At 40.8% G+C, this 8,005-nt stretch overlaps 1 protein-coding gene across 1 annotated transcript in view; it reads left to right on the forward strand.

Moving 5' to 3' along the window:
- Positions 1-7,176: 7,176 nt before the first annotated feature.
- The window catches only part of LOC102193296 (leucine-rich repeat neuronal protein 2-like), a 9,898-nt gene continuing 9,069 nt past the window's right edge, over positions 7,177-8,005 (forward strand). Inside the window, exon 1 of the mRNA XM_005739467.1 lies at positions 7,177-7,527. The gene's annotated coding sequence lies outside the window, so the exon portion shown is untranslated. The remainder of the gene's footprint in view (positions 7,528-8,005) is intronic.

Raw genomic sequence — 8,005 nt, forward strand, 5'->3', positions numbered from 1 at the left:
GGGATTGTTTTATACATCCTATCTAGTCTTGATTTTTTACGACCTTGGAAATCTGCCTGCTTTTGGAGACTGACTTTGGGCCCTAACCAGCCACACTTCACACCACCATGACAGTGTGTTCGTTCCAGGTGCTCTGGTTTTTTCCTGCAGTCCAAAGACATGCATGTTAGGTTAAATGGTGATTCCAAGTTGACCGTAGGTGTGATCATGATTGTGAATAGCTGTTTGTCTTTTTGTCTTAGCCCTGCACTAGACTGGCAATCTGTCCAGGGTGTACCCTGCCTCTCTTCTTATGACACCTGGGATAGGCTCTACTAGACCAACTGCAGTGGACAGGCTCTAGACTCTAGAGCAGTTGGTCTACTCTAGAGTAGACCAACTGCAATGGATGGATCCTTAAGCTATTGTTTTATGCTTATAAAGCTTCATTAACAGATACTGACTTTTAGTGATTAAAGGAAAAAATGCCTTAAATATAAAGTTATCCGCACATGAAACCAAAAAAATTATTCAATATGAACAGTCTTTACAAGTGTTACAAGTTATACATATGGGCCATAGCTATACTGAGTGACAAGTGGGGTGATGAGACAGGCAGTTTGCATGGCATGGATTCTGCCTTATATGAACTAAGTTTGAACTAAGTCTACTCTATGTTTGTCTCCGTTTGTTAGCCAATAATGAGCTATCTCAGGCTGAAGTAGCTCATTATTGGGTATTGAAATTTCAGCCTGGACTGAAGTGGTGGATTGGCTGGCATTGTCATCCTGAGAGCCATTGCTAGGATAGAAACACAATCAACGCTGAGCCAGTATCTGAGATGTGCATCATCATACTGCAGTTTCCACACAATGCTGAGAAATATATTTTCAAAGACGCACATTATCACCTCCAAACAGCGGGTAGCCACTGCAGTTTCACCATTGCGCTATTCATTAAACTAACAGTGAAAGCTACACATTTTCCACTGATATATGTGGCTGCACCACCGTTGCTTCATTAATGGCAAGGACTGTGTATTTGATATTTTTCCAGTAAAAGAGAGAAAAACATAATTTTTTTCCCGTAAAAGTCTGAAATATCTTTTTTAGATTTTTAAAAGAGCAATAATTTATCTGACACCAGTCACCACAAGTTGTAATGGACTAGAAGAATGAGTGTACGTTTGGATAAAATGTGAAAAAAAAAAATGCACCACATCGATAAGTGCGTGGGAAAAACATGAGCAGAGTATTAGATGCACTGCTTAATATCACCACCAGAGAGAGTCAATAAGCTGCGTAGCAGCTGGGTCCATTTTGTGTGAGCTGTTAAGCAACAACAGGCTGTTTATCCACTGATCGTTTCAGTTCCCTCTGCAGTGATGTCATTTGCTCTTTAAAATAGCCAGAACTTTTAAAAGTCAGAAGCACGCTGCAGGCAAAACAGGTCTCGACCCCTGAAACATCAGAGCTTTTTCTTTTTTGCTGTACAGATAAATTACATTGAACCTACTGAACTGCAAACTAAACTCTTTCCTCTCTCTCTCTGTCTCTCTCACCATGGCAACCATGCACGGGGAGCCAGGCAATGAACACAAACCTGTTGCCGTCTCCCACGCAATACACACAGCTGCATAAAGCGCACACACATACACAGACAGGCACACAGTGCTAGTTGACAGTAGAGCGACATGTGAAAATAGTGATTAATCCTGGTGGTGTTAATGTTGCTGTGTTGCACCTTCTGTTGGAGAGCAAGGACAGAGATGCTGAGCAGCTCCCATCTTCACTGGGGTTTAAAATGAAATAACTGTTAAGGTTATATTTGTATCTTCATGCCTTTGCAGCTGAGGAACTTATCAGATCATGTGAGCTTCTCAGATATGTGAGAGTGCATATTTAAAACAGAGGGAACAAATGGCGAGAACAAGACTTTTTCTTTTCAGTTTGAGCATGGACGAATGTGAAAAATGAGCAGTGACCTCCGGGGGATGTAAAAACGGAGCCAGAATGAAAGCTGCCAAAAACTGCAGTTCTTCTAATGGCCACTTGAGGCTGGCTCCAAAAGCAACTCAGTCCTGTGCTAAAATGTGCAGCTTCGCAGCAGTGCCTTCTGCTTTTTTACCCTTCTTGTTGCTGCTGCAAGTGGGATGCTTTTTGTTCAATTTTTCATAGCTCACCCGTTTACATGTTAGTAAGAGTTAAATACAGGGGCAGGGGCACTTTGAGTGAATGGTGGATGATGGCACAGGAAGCTGTAAAACATAGCTAGTTCAAGGTCAGGCCAATGAACTCAGCCTCTTAACTGCGTCTTTGCTTTTGGTGTCTTCTGGAGTGTTTTTAAGGAAATCTAATAAATAATATGACCTGATGTGTGGTTACATGTCATGTTCAACCAAGAACCATGTTTCTTAAAGCTGTTTATCAGCCTGCAGCCGCCTTTTATTATACAGTGAGTGGTTAAAACTATCAAATGTGTACTGAAAGAAAAAAAAACAAGACGAAAATGTAAATACTGTAAAAAGTGTAAACACTGCTCTCTGTTCAGTTTTAAGAACTGATCTCATTCTCCACCCTCACCGCCTCCCCACCCACATAATTCAGGCTTTTCAACAGCCCGTTGCTATTAGATACTGCTGGGCCAATCACCATGGCAGCAAATGCTCAATAATTTTCCCTCAACTATGTTTCCGTGTGCAAGCTCTCGCACATACACAACCCTCCCACATCACATTTAGCTGTGCAGAAACGTCCTTGAGTGTTCCCAGGTCCAGTTGGGGAACAGCCCACCTGCAAACAGAATTCAGATGCTGTGACAGGATCGAGATGCTCTGCTGCACATTAGAAGATGACTTGTTTTAAAATCATTTTTCAGAAGCAGGCTGTTACAGCATGACATAACGTGTTGCTGAATTTTTTTGTGCAACCATTCGCCCTGTGCATGTGTGGTTTTTCTGACGAATCGATCTCATTTCTTCCTGAAGTTTACAGAGCACTTGCTTCTGCTCAGATGTGCTGAGAACAAAGAGCCTGTTTTCTTAAAAATGTAAATGATGTGACTCAGGATTTCGACTCACTGACAGCTGAAGACATACAGTACTTTCAAAATATTTGCAAGGTTGTGTCAAAACACTGTCACCACTGCTGCAGCAATGAGCCAAATTTGTATATATGCTGCCATACTTCTGTCTTTAGTGTGTGCGTGACGCAAATATATTAATTTTCCTGCACACATTTACACTTCGTCCTTGCACCTGATCTATCAAAACCATTTTACCTCCAGTGTGCTAATAAGAAACAACTGTAACAACGGCCGTGACTTGAATGTCCACATCATGTGTCCATGTCTCAGGAAGCTGATGTCAGCTCAGGGAAGATGAAATGAACAAACAGAGAAAAAGAAAGGTGAGGCAGGGAAAGGAGAATTGGGAGAGTGAGAGGAGAGTTGGTGGCGGTGGTTTGGGGTGGGGGGTTTAGGCAGAGCTGATTTTCTTTCTCCAATAAAAGCGACAACCCCTCCTTGTTGCTATGGCGACCCCCTCTCTCTCCCTTCCTTTCAGCGAGCTACCACTTATCCTTGCTGCCTTTCAGTCAGCAGGGCATGTGGGTGTGCGTGCTTTTGTGTGTTGGCTCTTGAATGAATCAAGCAAATGAAGGGGAGAGCCATTAGAGACCCAAGTCAGACTATGTGACATGCACACACACACACACACACACATGCATGAAGATATATGTACGCGGACACACACACACACACACACACACACACGCATGAAGATATATGTACGCGGACACACACACACACACGCATGAAGATATATATATATGCACACACACACACACACACACTTACATGCGTGAATACACATGCACACACACACACACACACATGCATGCATTATTACACATTAGTAATCATCATTTTGCAAAAAAAAAGCTTCATACTTTTCCGTTGGCTGACTTCTGAGTTCTTTTCTTTTTCTCACTCTTTTTTGGCACTTTCGTTATCACAGCATATTCTGCAGGAGCGACGTGCTATCATCTACTTTCTTACACAACCATCTGGCTGACTTTCAACCACAATGCACCCACTCAAATTATAATGATAAACACAGCACTATATAAATGTATTTAACTTTTACTTCCTCTTTTTTTAAAACAAGCAAATTATAAGTGATTGGAGGATAGCCTCAAATCCAACTTTCATGTCACCACTGGCTGTGTTAAAATGTACTTAGAGGTCTAATATCAGATTACAACACAGAGAAAAGCTTTGCGACTACTGTTCTAATCTTGTTACTCTTCACTTCCCACCTTTAATAACCTCTCTAAGTGCTAAAACAAAAAATGCACGTCCTCATGTTAGTTTTTAACGGCTCCCAGCAACGTTTGACCCAGCGCAGACTCAGGATGTCCCGTCCCTGAACTTTTAATATTTAAAGCATGCATCTAAAAACTGATGGATTTTGGTGTGAGTGGTCAGGGGGTAATCATTCTTCATTATATTTTCTGTAATATATATATAGTAAGTAGCTGTGCTATCTAATATACTTCCTGTAATATAATACTGTATATGGGGACTGCTATTAATCTGTGGTCTCCCAAAAGCATGATCTGACAGTAGAAGTAGTCTAAGAATCCACTAATGGATTGCCATAAATATGGATGATCCTTGCAGGATGAGATGGGTGCTCTGATCGTGCTGGTGGAATATTTGCATGTATCAGTACTGACTTTTTATTAAGTCGTGCATTTCTATTTGAACCCACTGTGTTTTGTACTCTGCATTTACACCAGTGGATATACATTAAAACTGATCTAAGTCATGCTATGTTTGGCTATGTTTTTGTTTTTTTTGTCTCAGTTCTTGAAGAAACTTGTCTTTAGAAGCTAAATGCTGCTACATGTTCACCAGTTAGTCGCTAATTATGTCTGTCTGCTATTTGGTGCTTGTTAGGAAGGAAGCTGGGAGGGTTTTTTTGGTGGGTTCAGTGAAAACAGCTCCTGACAGAGAAAGGAAACAAAGAAAGATAGTCATGGTCTGGAAAGAAATTGAAAAAGTGATGTCAAGAAATGTAATCTGCAAAGCTTCCAGTTTACAAAGTCTAAAATGGTTTGTCCACAATCTGGAGAAAGAGGGGCTTTCTGATTCCCTAGCTTAACTGGTAACTTAAATGATCTGCATAAACACTATACAAACACAGTATATAAACACTATTCTTAAAAACAGAAAACTCTTGAAGTTTAATATGGAAACATTGTTTGTCTGGAAACGGGAAACAAGAAGACTTTTATTGAAAAATGTTTTTGATTACCTATCCATGCACCCTGACCTCCTTGCTGTTTGGGCTTGGTAAGTGTTTGTCTCACCTCAGTTCTTTAATCATGTCATATTCACCCTGAAGGGTGCCCCATCAAACTCGTTTTACATCATGTGCTGCTTAAATCCCAATTTCAGCTCAAGCGGGCCAGACCAGTTAAGCTAAAGTCCAATAAACATTTTTTTTTTAAAACGCACCTGAAAATCTGATTTTACAGAAGGTTTACTAGAATTTGTTTACTTGAATTTCCTGCAGTGCACTTTCAAAAATATGTTTCAGTTTTTTCACATTATGAAGACGCGCTGCTGTAGTAATTTAAAGAAACTCATTAGCACGCTCCATTGGGCTTTCACTGTAAGAAATAAAGAAATTAATCCTCTAATTAAAAAGTTTTTTATGTCTTTTACTGTTAAATTAAAAAAAAAAACGTAATTGTTATTTAATGGAATATCAACACTAAGAAATCAGTTTACTTTCTGGTGTATGACCATGTTTTGTGTCTTAATAAGAAAGATGACAGAAAAACTAAAAAAAAAAAAGTGTCCCCTCCCTCTTTGAAATGCTCAGATTTTTTTAAAGCCATACCGTGGGCCAGACTGGATTCTCTGACAGGCTGATTCTGGCCCCTGGGCCTTATGTTTGACACTCCTGCTCTAGATGGTGCAACACACTAATTCTTCAGTGTCATCAGGGGGTGACCAGCCTCACTAAAGTATAGCAACATTTTTGACAGGTACAAGTACACAGCTTATAGCGCACAGCACGCATTTATACTTGTCACTCAAAACAGCAAGTGTGTGTATATGACTTTAGACAACGCATCTGGCTGGATAATGAAAACTGCTCTCATTTTTTAACGTTATAGCTCCTTCTGTAATGAAATCTTATACTTAAACGCAGTACTGTTATGCCTGTGACTGTTTGCTAATACTCGTGCGTACCAGTGAAACCACAAATCCTGTTTACAGATTAATCCCAGTTTGACTCCTGAGGATGAGCTTTCACCTTTCCTGTTGTCGCTGGAGTCCGTGTTAATTTAAAATACATATTCTATGCCGAGATGTGATTAGGGACCAATATTAGACTCGCTTAAGTCATGCTGTTTGAGCTGCATACCTCTCTGCTCATCAGCGCACTCCATTAATATGAAAGGCAGGTTTTGGTTTTCAAGTCACATTTACTGTCAGCACTCAAATGCATCTCACTGCTGTAACTGAGGGTGCTATATGCAAAAAAAGACGCCACTTCAGTCTCTGTCTGCTTTGATTTTAAACCATTTATATATGATATACTATACACTGCACACCTCATTTGTATTGCTGAAGCCTGGAACATGCTACAGAGTAAACATTTATACTCTACCCTCTTTTTTTAGTCTATAGCCATGCCAAGTATTAACATACATATATATATACATATACACACATATAATATATATATATATATATATATATTCATACTGCAGTAAGTCTGAGAGCCTCTCAGTGTCTGCCTCCCTACTGGACTAAATTATTGTTCTTTCAGACATAAATTATCACCATAGCCACCCGCTGTCAATGTGACATTATACAGAAGCTGTTTACAGAGCCAGTTCAGAATCAGCCGTGTAAGGATCTGATACCAGAGCCATAAACACAGTAAATGATGCTTTTCTTTTCTGTCTGAATTAAAGATTTGTCCCCCCTGGTGTTTTATAACCTCCTGTGCATGACCTGACATTATAAACAGGTCTTTAATGCACACATGATGGCAGAAAACTAAAATGCCACTAGGGGCCAAAAGAAACTTCTCATCCAGAAAAAATGGAGCACATGTGGCTTTCTATCAGCTTGTGGAAAGAAAACAAGAACGAGAGAGAGTGAGGCAGGCAACAGAAAGAGAGGTGGAGAAATGAGAGGGGCAGAAGCACTGCTGCAGAACACCTCATCTCCTCTCTAGCTGGAGGGAGAGAGAGCGAGAGAGAGAGAGCGATAGAGAGAAGAGGAGAAAGATAGAAAAAGAGAGAGAGAGACTCAGTCTATGCCAATTTTCTCTTCAGCCCTTGTGATAGAGAGGGAGCTGGGGAAGTGATATTTCAGGAATCTTAAGAGATCAACAAACGTGCGAGAGGGGGAACGACAGAAAACTCGGCATGTGAAGAATCTGCAGAAACAACGACTGAAAGCGAATGGAGAAGGGAAGAAACGACAGAGAATGAGAGAGATGTAGTCTGTGCTTCTGCTGCGGTAAGATAAAATATGTTGTATTTTCTGAGCAAACTGGACACTGTAGCACTCACAGAAGCATGTAGTTGCTCTTGCACACATGCAGCTGTGGTGGATGCATGCATATTCACTCTGAATGAAAGCGGGATTGATTCAGTAGTCATGGGAGCAGGTGTGTGTGTGTGTGTGTGTGTGTGTGTGTGTGTGTGTGTGTGTGTGTGTGTGTGTGTAATGAAAAAGCTTGAGTGTCTCTGCAGGCAGAGAAGGAAAATAAATGATGAGTTTGTGTATATGGGTGTCTTAGTGCTGGAAAAGATTCAGCTGCAGAGCAATGCGTGTGTGTGTGTGTGTGTGTGTGTGTGTGTGTGTGTGTGTGTGTATCGAAGGGTTTTAAGCTGAGCAGACTTCAGGTGATGTTCTCAGTGCTGATGGTGTTGCGAAAGTCGTTTTGGATTTTGTAGAGGCCACTGATTTTTCCCGGGCAGAAGTGAGAAGGCAC

This window comes from Pundamilia nyererei, unplaced genomic scaffold (assembly GCF_000239375.1).
Source record: "Pundamilia nyererei isolate P.nyererei 1_Seehausen unplaced genomic scaffold, PunNye1.0 scaffold00092, whole genome shotgun sequence".
Lineage (NCBI taxonomy): Eukaryota > Metazoa > Chordata > Actinopteri > Cichliformes > Cichlidae > Pundamilia > Pundamilia nyererei.